The following is a 16825-nucleotide window of genomic DNA, read 5'->3' as shown; positions in this document are numbered from 1 at the left end:
AAGGTATTCTCTTCAATGGTGGTTGTCTCTGGAATGGATCATCTCTCCCAGGCAACCTACTTTCGCAGATCATCTTGGGTGATTGTGACAACAGACGCCAGCCTTCTTGGGGTGGGGGAGCAGTCTGGGCTCCCTAAAAGCTCAGGGAGTTTGGAGGTCAGAGTCAGTTCCTCCTGTAACATTCTAGAACTGAGAGCGATCTTCAATGTCCTTCTGGCCTGGCCCCAGTTAGCCTCACTCTGGTTTGTCAGGTTCCAGTCGGACAACATAACTTCACTGGCTTACATCAATCATCAGGGAGGAACAAGGAGTTCCTTAAGCGATGACAGAGGTAACCAAAATAATCCAGTAGGCGGAAGCCCACTCTTGTTGCCTATCGGCGATCCACATCCCAGGGGTGGACACTGGGAGGCGGATTTCCTGAGCAGGCAGACCTTTCATTCGGGGGAGTGGGAACTCCATCCGGAAGTGTTTCTCCAATTTGATTCTGAAGTGGGGTCAGCCGGAATTGGATCTCATGGCCATTCCGACAGAAGCCAAGCTCCCAAGATACGGTTTGAGGTCCAGGGACCCCCAGACAGAGCTTATAGATGCTCTGGCGGTCCCTTGGACATTCAGTCTAGGCATACCTATCTCCTCCATTTGATCTTCTTCCTCAGGTCATTCCTCGAATCAAACAGGAGAGGGCATTGGTGATCCTCAGTAGCTCCGGCATGGCCTTGCAGGATTTTGGTATGCAGATCTGGTATAGATGGAATCTCTGCCCCCATTGTAGACTTCCATTGAGGAAGGATCTTCTAATTCAGGGGCCCTTTCTTCACCCAAATCTAGTTTCTCTGAAGCTGACTGCTTGGAGATTGAACGCTTAATTTTATCCAAGCTGGGGTTTTCTGAATCGATCATAGAGGACCATAATTCAGGCTCGTAAGCCTGTAACTAGAAGGATTTACCATAAGATTTGGCGCAAATATCTCTATTGGTGCGAATCCAAGGGCTACTCATGGAGTAGAGTTAGGATTCCTAGAATTTTGTCTTTTCTCCAAGAGGGTTTGAAAAGGGATTATCGACAAGTTCTTTAAAGGGCCAGATATCCGCCTTATCTATTTGTTACACAAACGTCTGCGGATGTTCCAGATGTACTATCATTTTGTCAGGCCTTAGTCAGGATCAGGGCCTGGTCTACAAAAAGTTACTCCTCCTTGAAGCCTTATTTAGTTCTCAAAGTTCTTCAAGGGGCTCCGTTTTGAGCCCATGCATTCCTTAGATATTAAGTTGTTATCTTGGAAGGTTTTATTTCTTGTTGCTATTTCTTCTGCTCGGAGAGTGTCTAAACTCTTGGCATTGCAGTTGAATCTCCTTATCTTATTTTTCATTCGGATAAGGTAGTTTTACGTACTAAGTTATGATTTCTTCCTAAGGTTGTTTCTGATTGGAATATTAATCAGGAGATTGTGTTCCTTCGTTATGTCCTAATCCATCTTCTCAGAAGAACGACTTTTGCATAATTTGGATGTGGTCCGTGCTCTGAAATTTTACTTACATGGCGACTAAGGACTTTCGTCAGTCTTCTGCCTTGTTTGTATTTTTTTCGGGTAAACGTAAGGGACAGAAAGCTACGGCTACTTCTCTTTCTTTTTGGCTGAAGCGTATTCATACGTTTGCATATGAGACTGCTCCTGAGAGAGTTACGGCTTATTCCACGAGGGGCTGTGGCTTCCTCATGGGCATTCAAAAATGAAGGCTTCTGGGAAGCAGATTTGCAAGGCTGCAACTTTGTTCTCTCGTCACACTTTTGCAAAGTTTTACAAATTTGACAACTTTTGCCTTGGCTGAGGCCACTTTAGGGAGAAAAGTTCTTCAAGCAGTGGTGCCTTCCGTTTAGGTTTCCCTGTCGTTGTCCCTCCCATATCCATCTGTGTACTCTAGCGTGGGTATCGAATCCCATTAGTATTTAAGATTATCCGTGACTCATCGTGTCATAAAAAAGAAAAGAAAAATTATGCTTACCTGATAAATTTATTTCTTTTTTGACACGATGAGGTCCACGGCCCGCCCTGTTCTTGTAAGACAGGTTGTGAGTTTTGTAAACTCCAGACACCTCTTGCACCTTGGCTTTTCCTTTCTTTCCTTAACTTCGGTCGAATGACTGGAGTGGGAGGGAAGGGAGGAGCTATTTAGCAGCTCTGCTGCGGTGCTCTTTGCTGCCTCCTGCTGACCAGGAGTTGAATATCCCATTAGAAATTAAGATGATCTGTGGACTCATCGTTTTAAAAAATTAAATAAATTTATCAGGGAAGCATAAATTTTCTTTTTTACAGATGGTACAAAACTGTGTAAGGAAAATAGGTCAGTGTAGGACATGGGTGCCACTTGTAATTGCTTTACAAAGGGAACTATAAAAATTGGAGGAATGACAAATCAGATTTAATTTTCGTAAATGTAAGGTTCTACATTTTGGGATGAAAAAATAAGCAGGCAACCTATTATTTAAATAGGACAAGACTTAGCCAAACAGAGGGAGGAAATGGATTTGGGAGAGTGTAATAGATAACAAGCTAAGAAATGGCACACAATGCAGGGCAATGGCTTCTAAGGATAATAGGATACTAACATGTATTAAAAGAGGCATTGATGCAAGGAAGGAAAGCATAACTCTGCCACAATATAAATCCCTGGTAATACGTAAACTTGAGTATGGAGTGCAGTTATGGGACCAATTTGAAAAAAAAGGGACATTGCGGAATTAGAACAAGCTCAGAAAAGAGCAACAAAGCTAAAAAAGGGAATAGAGGATTTTAACTATAAAGAGAGGTTAGTTAAACTTGGTCTGTTCAGTCTAGAATAAAAAGGTGTCTGTGAAAGGTGAGTATGAGACTTTAAAATAAATATATTCAAGGCCCATATAGAGAGTTCTCCAAAGAGACAGTGGTTTGTTGACACACGGTCCACAATTTAGGGCTGAAGAATGTAAAGATTTTTCATGATAAGTACAATCTAATTGTGGCACATCTTGCCTAAGAAGGTAGTGACTGCCAATACATTAGATACATTTAAAATGGCTTAGATATATTTCTGGCTAAAACAGCATTCAGGGATAAGTTTATTTGTGTTAAATGGGTCAGATTTCTAATTATTTAATGTAATTCAATTGTCAGCTTATTTAGTGTAAATCAGATAATTTCTGTATAGGTTTGAACTAGGCTTCTGTCTTCTTTCACAACCTCATCTGCTATGTTATATGTAACAATTTTACATTATAATACATATGAATAACATATCACACGAGTTTAGATAAAAGCTCTGGGAGCGCCTGATAAGTGATAAGGCGAAGGAAACAATATTATCTAACAATAAATCTATTTAATATACAAACAATTATATAAAAATCGAACACGGATCCATGCTGTACACAAATAAGATAAAAAATGATGAAAATATGTGTATTGTATTACACCATTAAAATACAATAAAATGTGATTATAAATTAATATAAAACAATCTGGATAATGGTGATCTGGATTGTAATGGTCAAAAAGTCTGAGAAAGTCCCGTTAGGGCCTGTTGTGAGTCTTAATGAGATGAGTGTGGTCAAGGTGATGACATGAATAAACCAAATAAGTGATGAAGGTGATGTTGTGATAATATCCTGCAGTACACCTTGAGGGTGGACTGTTAAAAAGTGATAAAAGATTAAAAAATGGCGAAAAAATAAATAAATAATAATATGATAGAAAAAATGAAAAAATGAAAAATTGGAAAAAATGTTATATATGTATCACCAAAAAATAAAAAATAGAAATAAAAATGTAAAAAACGTGAAAAAATGTAAAAACTGCTGTAAGTGGTCTTTAAACTGATGTAGGTATATTCCAAAGGTGCACTCTGGATCCTGTGTGATAATCCTGTGTGATGTGTAAGTGTCCTAGTTGAATACTCAGTGCCCGGAATTACTGTAGTAAAAAGATTTATGGGAAAGTCCAGGGTTATTCAAAAAATCCCTTAAAGCATAAATCCTGAGTTCCTGTAAATAAAATATATATATATTTACAAGGAACTCAGGATTTATCATCTTTTATCACTTTTTAACAGTCCACCCTCAAGGTGTACTGCAGGATATTTCACAACATCACTTCATCACTTATTTGGTTTCTTTATGTCATCACCTTGACCACCTCATCTCATTAAGACTCACACAGGCCCTAACGGGACTTTCTCAACTTTTTGACCATTACAATCCAGATCACCATTATCCAGATTGTTTTTATATTCCTTTATAATCACATTTTATGTATTTTATGGTGTAATACAATACATATATTTTTTAATCATTTTTAATCTTATTTGTGTACAGCATGGATCCATGTTAGATTTGTATATATTGTTTGTATATTAAATATATTTATTGTTAGATAATATTGTTTCCTTCGCCTTATCACTTATCAGGCGCTCCAGAGCTTTTTTCTAAACTCGTTGCTAAATTTTAAGGCTAGCTAGGGGCCTTTAGTCTCTAGGAGCCAATAGGAACAATATTACGCTAAGCGCTGGGAGATATACCTTATTTGAATAACATACATTACACATGTACTGTATACCCATAATGCCCCAGCTCACATGTATGTAATGCATACAATAACACATCATACACATGTACTGTATACCCATAATGCCCCAGCTCACATGTATGTAATGCATATCAATAACACATCATACACATGTACTGTATACCCATAATGCCCTAGATCAAAATTATGTTTTTTTTTTTTTTTTAAGAAATCCCATTGATATCACAAGCTCTAAATATGCAGTATATGTAATTGTCACAACATCACAGCATGGAGTAGTGTACCTTAATAAAAACCTTATTGAATCTAGACCATTGTATATTAAAGAAACAGTTTACTGCATTTTCCCCTCTTTAATGTATTCCCAAAGTGCTCAATCAGAAGCCTCTGTTTGTGACGGCGTACGCTAACCAGTACTATCAGGTCTGTAATACCATTCGTAAGAACCTGCCCATTCTAAGGGGGGATAGACAATTAAGGACCTTTATAAGTGAGGGGTGCCAATTTGTCTACAAAACGTAACATGAAGTTGGGTAATATTCTTTCCCCAAGTCTGTTAAGGAGTTAGAAGACTGAGAGTTCATGGTTATATTTTAAAGGTACTTACAGGTGCGGTAAATGTACCTGTAGATCCTGTGAGTATATCCATGTCTCTAACAGTTTTGTCTCTGCAACCACTGGAGAAATATTTGAGACGAAGGGCTGTGTCAAGTGTAAAAGTAAATATGTAGTTTACTTAGCTGAATGTGTTTCTTGCACTAGAACAATATGTTGGTTAGAACGACCAGAGAGGTGGCACAAGAGTTAAGAACATCTGGCCCACATCAGCGGTGAGAGAGCAGTCTCAGCCCTGTCGAGACATTTTTTGGAGGTTCACCACGAAGATGTTGGTTCCTTCAGGTGGCAGCTATTGAACAGATCCATGAAACCCCCTAGGGGGGCTGATAAATTCCAGATACTTTCACGACAGAAATATACTGGATACATAAACTGGGTAGCCTGCTACCTGTCGGATTCAACTCTGAGTTTGTTATTATCAATTATATGGAATAGGTGAAGTGATGGCTTTCAAGTAATACTTACCTTATATTCTTTAATCTATTCACACTTAGCCAATATTGTGACAAGTGGGTTGTAAACATTAATTTTTACTTAAACTTTCTGAGAGAGGGTTTTGAGTAACTTATGTCATTTTTTCTGATATACCCACCCATAGTATGGATAAGTAACATGTTTGAAGCATGTTAATTATGACACTCCTGTATCCATGAGTCATTATTATTATGTCTTCAGGTTATGACAGGTTTAGATATGGTCATGAATATAGACTGTAAATTTACATACACATAACCTATTATAACAACTGACATAAAAAACAGAAGGTTACCTGTAGCACACAGGATAGTTGTAGACTAGGGTCCATATTTGAGCTTAACATATGGGGCCATTGCTTCTGGTGGTTTGTCAAATTTTGGTATATATCTAAATATTGATTATGTCCATGTACAACTTCCCAATAGTGATGTCGCGAATAGTTCGCCGGCAAATAGTTCCCGGCCGAACATAGCATGTTCGCTTTCGCTGTGGCGGCAAACATATACGATGTTCAATCCGCCCCCTATTCTCATCATTGATAAACTTTGACCCTTTACCTCACAGTTAGAAGACACATTACAGCCAATCAGCGGCAGACACACCCTCCCAGACCCTCCACCTCACGGACAGCATCCATTTTAGATTAATTTGGAAGCTGCATTCTTAGTGAGAGGAGGGACAGTGTAGCTGCTGCTGATTTAATAGGGAAATTGATAGCTAGGCTAGTGTATTCAGTGTCCACTACAGTCCTGAAGGACTCATCTGATCTCTGCTGTAAGACAGCACCCCAAAAAGCCCTTTTTAGGGCTAGAACATCAGTCTGTTTTTTTTTTGTTTTTTTCCTGTGTAATCTAATTGCAGTTGCCTGCCTGCCTGCCAAGCCACTTGCCCAGTGCCCACCACTCATATCTGGTGTAACTTAATGTACATTATAAAAAAAAAAACTTTTTGACTGTGAAACATCAGTCTGCTAGTGTAATCTAATTGCAGTTGCTGCCTGCCTGCCAGCGTGTTTTGCCAGGCCCACTTGTCCAGTGCCACCACTCATATCTGGTGTAACAGTAGTGTAAATTTAAAAAAAAAAAAAACTTTTTGACTGTGAAACATCAGTCTGCTAGTGTAATCTAATTGCAGTTTGCCTGCCTGCCAGCGTGTTTGCAGGCCCACTTGCCCAGTGCCACACTCATATCTGGTGTAACAGTAGTGTAAATTTAAAAAAACAAAACTTTTTGACTGTGAACAATCAGTCTGCTAGTGTAATCTAATTGCAGTTGCCTGCCTGCCAGCGTGTGCCAGGCCCACTTGCCCAGTGCCACCACTCATATCTGGTGTAACAGTAGTGTAAATTTAAAAAGAACAAAACTTTTTGACTGTGAAACATCAGTCTGCTAGTGTAATCTAATTGCAGGTTGCCTGCCTGCCAGTGTGTGTGCCAGGCTCACAGCATATTCTGTGCCACTTGCCCAGTGCCACCACTCATATCTGGTGTAACAGTAGTGTAAATTTAAAAAAAAAAACTTTTTGACTGTGAAACATCAGTTTGCTTGTGTAATCTAATTGCAGTTGCCTGCCTGCCAGCGTGTGTGCCAGGCCCACTTGCCCAGTGCCACCACTCATATCTGGTGTAACAGTAGTGTAAAATTTAAAAAAAAAAACTTTGTTTGACTATGAATCATCAGTCTGCTTGTGTAATCTAATTGCAGTTGCCTGCCTGCCAGCATGTGTGCCAGGCTCACAGCATATACTGTGCCCACTTGCCCAGGTGGCACCACTCATATCTTGTTTAAAAGTAGTGTAAGTGTACATTTAAAAAAAAAAAACTTTTTGGACTGTGAAACATCAGTCTGCTTTTTGTGTCAGGCTCACAGTGTATACTGTGCCCACTTGCCCAGTGCCACCACTCATATCTGGTGTAACAGTAGTGTAGATTTAAAAAAAAAAAACACTTTTTTGACTGTGTCAAATAATAGCAGTCAGTTTCCTTCACACGTGTGTGTTTCAGGGCCTGCCTGCCAGGGCACAGTGTCACCCCAGTGACACTGGGGTGACACTACCTGATCGATACAACATCATACCTGAAGTTTTAAAGCACGTTATTCCAAACAATTTAGGAATGTTAGGTGATTTATGCCCTTTATGGCTTAAAACCAGACTCTGCATCAACTATGTAATTTTCTATGGGAGTTTTGCCATGGATCCCCCTCCAGCATGCCACAGTCCAGGTGTTAGTCCCCTTGAAACAACTTTTCCATCACTATTATGGCCAGAAAGAGTCCCTGTGGGTTTAAAAATTCGCCTGCCCATTGAAGTCAATGGGGGTTCGCCCTGTTCGCCGCTTCCCAATAGGTAGTATTTATGGATTAAGGGATTAGGGATTTTCTACAGTAATGTTTTAGTTAATTGCTATTAGCTATATCTAAATCTAACTAAGTTTGGATTTAATATATATAGTTTGGCTATATTTTACAATACCTATCTATGTTACTATATAACTACATTAATGCTTTTTCCTCCTTAAATTTAGTCCTCCATGTTTTAGATTGCTAGCATTAGGTAACTGTAAATGTTTCCTTGTGCTAAGTCCTTGACAAATCTGCTTCACATATGTGTCATTAAATTTGAGCCATTGAATGAAGAATTAAATTATGGGACTATTTGGATTCTCCAATAGGAGGATACCACTTCATTTAAAAGTCCTGCACAGCAGGTAGATTTTAAGTTTATGACTACGGTCCCAGAGACCGAAACCGGTCAAACCTTTTTCACCATATTTTAACAAATATACGAGCACTTGTTTCGTTCTATGGATAAAGAATAAAGATTTTTATTTTTACTATATGCCATCACAGCTCCTGTGTCTACTTTAAAGAGCTCAAAGGAAATACTTTCTTTTTTCAAATTTTTTTCCTGTTGGAGTTTATACAATTGTTTACAAATAGCTAATGTTCCTTTATTTTTGTCATTTGAAATAGCTGGCTTTTGCCTGTTGTATCCCCACCAATACTGATTATTAGTAGATGTGCATTCAGTTTCCATCATAAATAATCTAAATGTATTTATTCTCAGATTCATCTGATACACAATACAGCAGAAAATATTATTGAACAAAGTAAACAAAAGCACAAACGATTGCTTAACCAAATGGATTTGTTTCTTTAATCATTCATTCCATTTGGTACCAAAAAAATGTATAGGAAAGGGGCCCTGATTGCTTTTAATGATGTACATTGTACAGGGGTTTATGGCCATTAAAGGGACAGTAAACACCAGAATTTTTGTTGTTTAAAAAGGTAGATAATCCCTTTATTACCCATTCCCCAATTTTGCATAACAACACAGTTATAATAACTATACTTTTTACCTCTGTGATTACCTTGTATCTATAGGACTCTGCAAACTGCCCCCTTATTTCAGTTCTTTTGACAGACTTGCATTTTTTAGCCAATCAGTGCTTGCTCCTAGGACCTTCACGTGCCTGAGCTCAATGTTATCTATATGAAACACAAGAACTAACACCCTCTAGTGGTGAAAAACTTTCAAAATGCTTTCAGATTAGAGGTGGCCTTCAAGGACTAAGAAATTAGCATATGAACCTCCTAGATTTAGCTTTCAACTAAGAATACCAAGAGAACAAAGCAAAATTGGTAATAAAAGTAAATTGGAAAGTTGTTTTAAATTACATGCCCTATTTAAATCAGGAAAGTTTTTTTTTTACTTGACTGTCCCATTAATGTGTCCATTGTCCCCTGTCTAATCCCTTCATAGCAATACTAATGATTGTTGCTAGGGACAGCCAATGAGGGACTACATTTTTATTAATAATAATAATAGTAATAATAATAATTTGCGATTTATATAGCGCTATTCTCCCTGTGAGACTCAAAGCACTTTACAAACATACCAACATAAGACATAAAAGTTAGGAGTTTCTGAAGGTCAGATAAGCGGACTGAAAGCCTGATAGAAGAGGTGGGTCTTTAGCTTTTTTTTAAAAAGTCTGTACGGACGGTGCCTCTCTGATTGCGCATGGTAAAGAGTTCCAGAAAGTAGGGGCAGCATGGCAGAATGCTCTGGAGCCTGAGTTTGTCCTTATTCTTGGCACTGAGAGGAGGGATGTGTTGGCTGACCTAAGTGAACGGGATAGGATGTAGGGTGTCAGGAGCTATTTCAGGTACTGTGTGCCTTGGTTGTTTAAGGCTTTGAAGGTCAGAAAGCAAATTTTAAAACATGTTCGCCATTTTATTGGAAGCCAATGCAGGGAGTGGAGAACAGGTGTTATGTGACAGGAGCAAGTTTGATTGGTCAATAGTCTGGCTGCTGCGTTTTGTACTGTCTGAAGGCGATGGAGTTCTTTTTTTTTGGAGGACCAAGTAAAGTGCATTGCAGTAATTTAGCCTAGAGGATACAAATGCATGGATTAATGTTGGCATATCATCCGGTGGAATTAAGTGTTGTATCCTGGCTATGTTTTTCAGATTAAAGTAGGCAGAATTTATTACGGAGGAAATCTGCTGTTTAAAAGATAGTCCAGTGTTAATCAGCACTCCGAGGTTTTGTACCTTTGCTGAACTAACGAGTTCAGAGCCTCCAAGCAACAGGCCAGTTGGGTGATTGTGGGATATTTTTGATACAGGGGGTCCCCTCACCAAGAGTTACTCTGTTTTGTCCGGGTTTACTTTGAGACAGCTAGCATTCATCCATTCTATGAGGTCTGTCAAGCAACTGTTTATGCGGCATGCTGGGTCTGTAGTATCTGGAGCAAAGGAGAAGTAGAGTTGTGTGTCATCAGCATAAGAATGATACCTTAGGCCATGTGGGTTAATTATGTCCCTCAGTGGTAGTAAGTAAATTGCAAATAGCATAGGAGACAGGATAGATCCTTGTGGAACTCCACAGGCCAGTTCTGTAATTAAACCATACAAGCTTGTCCAATCAAGCCTTAACCTAGCATAGGGTGGTGGGATACTAGAGGAAGCTAAGCCATTTCCAATCACTTTGACTAGAGCTATTGGAATGTATAGTTGTGTGACTTCTGTGCCTTTGTGAGCTAGTCATTCATTCATATTTATACAGCAAAATATATTTGTTCTGTTAACATTCAAAGACAGGATCTTTTAACTGAGTGAATTATAAAATTATTTTTGTTATTAGTTGTATATATGAGCTGTTCCCATTGGAAATAATGGTAATAAATAAAATAAAAATGCCCACACAATAGTTATTAAATAGTTATTAACTATTTAATAACTACCTAGCTAAAATACTTACAATATTACCTGTAAAATAAATCCTAACCTAAGTTACAATTAAACCTAAAACTACACTATCATTAAATTAATTAAATAAATTAACTACAATTACCTAAATTTAAATTAAATAAACTTACAAGAATTACAATTACCTAAATTTAAATTAAATTAAATAAACTTACAAGAAGTTTAAACTAATTACACCTAATCTAAGCCCCCTAATAAAATAATAAAGCCCCCCCAAGCCTGGATGAAGACTTCTGCTGGATGGAGGACCTCTTCTGCGCCACTTGGATGAAGAATTCGGCTTGGCTGGGTGAAGACGACTCAAGGTAGGGTGATCTTCAGGGGGTTAGTGTTAGGTTTTTTTAAGGGGGGTTTGGGTGGGTTACAGTAGGGTATGTGGGTGGTGGGTTTTAATGTTGGGGGGGTTGTATTTTTTTTTACAGGTAAAAGAGCTGATTACTTTGGGGCAATGCCCCGCAAAAAGCCCTTTTAAGGGCTGGTAAAAGAGCTGGTTACTTTGTAATTTAGAATAGGATAGGGCATTTTTTATTTTGGGGGGCTTTATTATTTTATTAGGGGGCTTAGATTAGGTGTAATTAGTTTAAACTTCTTTTTATTTAATTTAATTTAATTTTAGGTAATTGTAGTTAATTTATTTAATTAATTTAATGATAGTGTAGTGTTAGGTTTAATTGTAACTTAGGTTAGGATTTATTTTACAGGTAATGTTGTAAGTATTTTAGCTAGGTAGTTATTCAATAGTTAATAACTATTTAATAACTATTGTACCTAGTTAAAATAAATACAAAGTTGCCTGTAAAATAAAAATAAATCCTAAAATAGCTACAATATAATTATTAGTTATATTGTAGCTATCTTAGGGTTTATTTTACAGGTAAGTATATAGTTTTAAATAAGATTAATTTAGTTAATACGAGTAATATTATTTAGATTTATTAAAATAATATTTGTTAGGGGGGGTTAGGGTTAGACTTTTAATATAGGTGGCGGTGGTATAGGGGGGCAGGATAGGGGTTAATAATTTTAATATAGGTGGTGGCGGTATAGGGGAGGCAGGATAGGGGTTAATAACTTTAATATAGGTGGCGGCGGTATAGGGGGGGCAGGATAGGTGTTAATAATTTTAATATAGGTGGCGGCGGTATGGGGGGGCAGGATAGGGGTTAATAACTTTAATATAGGTGACGGCGGGGTCTGGGAGCGGCGGTTTAGGGGTTAATAAATGTATTTAGTTGCGGCGGTGTAGGGGGGGCAGATTAGGGGTGTTTAGACTCGGGGTACAGTTAGGGTGTTAGGTGCAGACACTTCCCATAGGACTCAATGGGATATCGGGCATCAGCGAACATGAGCTTTCGCTATGGTCAGACTCCCATTGATTCCTATGGGATCCGCCGACTCCAGGGCGGCGGATTGAAATCCAGGTACGCTGACCCAGAATAGTGGCGAGCGTACCTGGTAGTAGTTTGATAACTACCAAAAGTAGTCAGATTGTGTCGAACTTGCGTTCGGAACATCGGTAGTGACGTAACCATCGATCTGTGTCCGACTGATTCCTGTGGATCTTAGGTTACGTCACTATATTCTACTTTTGCCAGGCAGTAGGGGTTGATAACTAAGGCGAATCAGCCTCGCCACAAATACGCTGCGGAATTCCATCGTATTTGCGGTTGACGGCTTGATAACTAGAGGCCTTTATCTTATACTATTTGCAACAACCATTTGTGATAGTTCTTATTAAACTTCTGCACTTATCAATCAATCAGTAATTTCTACAAGATTCTATAAAATGGTTTCCAGTCTCTCTGGGGAAATCTAAAATTAATTATTTTCAGGCTTAAATTATAAGACAAACACACAAATAGAAACTATGGCCTAGATTTGGAGTTTTGTCGGTAACGACCCGAAAAACTAACGCCGGCTTTTTTCTGGCCGCACCATAAAAATAACTCTGGTATCGAGAGTCCACATAAAGGCTGCGTTAGGCTCCAAAAAAGGAGCGTAGAGCATTTTTAACGCAGCTTCAACTCTCGATACCAGAGTTGCTTACGGACGCGGCCAGCCTCAAAAACGTGCTCGTGCACGATTCTCCCATAGGAAACAATGGGGCTGTTTGAGCTGAAAAAAAAACAAACACCTGCAAAAAAGCCGCGTTCAGCTCCTAACGCAGCCCCATTGTTTGCTATGCGGTAACCCTTCCTACGTCTGCACCTAACATGTACCCCGAGTCTAAACACCCCTAACCTTACACTTATTAACCCCTAATCTGCCGCCCCCGCTATCGCTGACCCCTGCATATTATTATTAACCCCTAATCTGCCTCTCCGTAAACCGCCGCTACTTACATTATCCCTATGTACCCCTAATCTGCTGCCCCTAACACCGCCGACCCCTATATTATATTTATTAACCCCTAATCTGCCCCCCACAACGTCGCCTCCACCTGCCTACACTTATTAACCCCTAATCTGCCGACCGGACCTGAGCGCTACTATAATAAAGTTATTAACCCCTAATCCGTCTCACTAACCCTATCATAAATAGTATTAACCCCTAATCTGCCCTCCCTAACATCGCTGACAACTAACTTCAAACATTAACCCCTAATCTGCCGACTGGAGCTCACCGCTATTCTAATAAATGTATTAACCCCTAAAGCTAAGTCTAACCCTAATACTAACACCCCCCTAAGTTAAATATAATTTAAATCTAACAAAATTAATTATCTCTTATTAAATAAATTATTCCTATTTAAAGCTAAATACTTACCTGTAAAATAAATCCTAATATAGCTACAATATAAATTATAATTATATTATAGCTATTTTAGGATTTATATTTATTTTACAGGTAACTTTGTATTTATTTTAACTAGGTACAATAGCTATTAAATAGTTAAGAACTATTTAATAGCTAAAATAGTTAAAATAATTACAAATTTACCTGTAAAATAAATCCTAACCTAAGTTACAAATAAACCTAACACTAGACTATCAATAAATTAATTAAATAAACTACCTACAATTACCTACAATTAACCTAACACTACACTATCAATAAATTAATTGATAGTGTAATTGATAATTGGCTGTTCCGATCAGCCAATAGAATGCGAGCTCAATCTGATTGGCTGATCGGATCAGCCAATCGGATTGAACTTGATTCTGATTGGCTGATTCCATCAGCCAATCAGAATATTCCTACCTTAATTCCGATTGGCTGATAGAATATTATCAGCCAATCGGAATTCGAGGGACGCCATCTTGGATGACGTCATTTAAAGGAACCGTCATTCGTCGTTCAGTCGTCGGCCAGGATGGATGTTCCGCGGTGGAGGTCTTCAGGATGCTGCCGCTTCGCTCCGGATGGATGCCGCTTGGATGAAGACTTCAATCGGATGGAAGACCTCTTCTGGCCCGCTTGGATGAAGACTTCAGCCGGATCATGGACCTCTTCAGCCCCCCGCTTGGGCTTGGATCAGGACATCGGAGGAGCTCTTCTGGACCGATCGGTGAACCTGGTATGGTGAAGACAAGGTAGGATGATCTTCAGGGGCTTAGTGTTAGGTTTATTTAAGGGGGGTTTGGGTTAGATTAGGGGTATGTGGGTGGTGGGTTGTAATGTTGGGGGGGGTATTGTATGTTTTTTTTTACAGGCAAAAGAGCTGAATTTCTTGGGGCATGCCCCGCAAAGGGCCCTGTTCAGGGCTGGTAAGGTAAAAGAGCTTTGAACTTTAGTAATTTAGAATAGGGTAGGGCATTTTTTTATTTTGGGGGGCTTTGTTATTTTATTAGGGGGCTTAGAGTAGGTGTAATTAGTTTAAAATTGTTGTAATATATTTCTAATGTTTGTAAATATTTTTTTATTTTTTGTAACTTAGTTCTTTTTTATTTTTTGTACTTTAGCTAGTTTATTTAATTGTATTTCTTTGTAGCAATTGTATTTAATTAATTTATTGATAGTGTAGTGTTAGGTTTATTTGTAACTTAGGTTAGGATTTATTTTACAGGTAAATTTGTAATTATTTTAACTATTTTAGCTATTAAATAGTTCTTAACTATTTAATAGCTATTGTACCTAGTTAAAATAAATACAAAGTTACCTGTAAAATAAATATTAATCCTAAAATAGCTATAATATAATTATAATTTATATTGTAGCTATATTAGGATTTATTTTACAGGTAAGTATTTAGCTTTAAATAGGAAAAATTTATTTAATAAGAGATAAATAATTTCGTTAGATTTAAATTATATTTAATTTAGGGGGGTGTTAGTATTAGGTTTAGACTTAGCTTTAGGGGTTAATACATTTATTAGAATAGCGGCGAGATTCGGTCAGCAGATTAGGGGTTAATAATTGAAGTTAGGTGTCGGCGATGTTAGGGAGGGCAGATTAGGGGTTAATACTATTTATGATAGGGTTAGTGAGGCGGATTAGGGGTTAATAACTTTATTATAGTAGCGCTCAGGTCCGGTCGGCAGATTAGGGGTTAAGAAGTGTAGGCAGGTGGAGGCGACGTTGTGGGGGGCAGATTAGGGGTTAATAAATATAATATAGGGGTCGGCGGTGTTAGGGGCAGCAGATTAGGGGTACATAAGGATAACGTAGGTGGCGGCGCTTTGCGATTGGCAGATTAGGGGTTAATAAGTGTAGGCAGGTGGAGGCGACGTTGAGGGGGGCAGATTAGGGGTTAATAAATATAATACAGGGGTCGGCGGTGTTAGGGGCAGCAGATTAGGGGTACATAAGGATAACGTAGGTGGCGGTCGGCAGATTAGGGGTTAAAAATTTTTTTTCGAGTGTCGGCGATGTGGGGGGACCTCGGTTTAGGGGTACATAGGTAGTTTATGGGTGTTAGTGTACTTTAGAGCACAGTAGTTAAGAGCTTTATAAACCGGCGTTAGCCCAGAAAGCTCTTAACTACTGACTTTTTTCCTGCGGCTGGAGTTTTGTCATTAGATGTCTAACGCTCACTTCAGAAACGACTCTAAATACCGGAGTTAGAGAAATCCCATTGAAAAGATAGGATACGCAATTGATGTAAGGGGATCTGCGGTATGCAAAAAGTCGCGGCTGGAAAGTGAGCGTTAGACCCTATTTTGAGTGACTCCAAATACCGGCGGTAGCCTAAAACCAGCGTTAGGAGCCTCTAACGCTGGTTTTCACGGCTAACGCCAAACTCTAAATCTAGGCCAAAGTTATTTCCTTTTATAAGGAATTAAATTTTGTGTTTGATGTCCTTTAAATATATTGCAATCTAATGGAACTCTCTGAAAGGTTCTTTTTGCTAAGGTGGCGCACTGTGCCCAAAATATTAAAAAAAAATATATTTTTTTTTTATTTCTGCTACTGTTTATATAATGACATTTAATGCTGTAGCAGAATGAATTCCCTCATCAAGCAGTGCACTTGTCATTAAATGCAAACGCTCATTTCTGCCAATATCTGGCTGTAAGTCTGTGATCTGGGATGGAAATCTTGGAAACCATAGAACAATATGTCCTGATCTCTAAAGCAGAGACCAGCATTTTACTGGGATCCTGAGAAACAGAACATTTCTACATGTCTGGAAATTGAGTTTGTTGAGTCACCGCATAGGCACTAAAAACAAAGCTAATTTTAAACAGGTCAGAGTTCATTCTGTCCCAAAGGAATCCAATTTCAAAAAAAGGTTTATTCTGAATTGTTAAATTCAGAGCTGAGCTTATTTTGCAGTTTTTTTCCAGTGTGATGGATGCCAGTCAGGCAAGGATTAGCGTATGGCACTGCTGGCCGGCACTTCCACGCTGGAGTTAAAGTAGTTTAAAACTCTAAATGCATACAGCACAGACAAGATCCCTGGGAACCTTTTTATTCAAAGTTGTGTTAGCTCAAGGCTGCAATTGCAGTCTA

Source organism: Bombina bombina, chromosome 6, assembly GCF_027579735.1.
Source record: "Bombina bombina isolate aBomBom1 chromosome 6, aBomBom1.pri, whole genome shotgun sequence".
Lineage (NCBI taxonomy): Eukaryota > Metazoa > Chordata > Amphibia > Anura > Bombinatoridae > Bombina > Bombina bombina.
Note: the sequence above shows the minus strand (reverse complement) of the source record.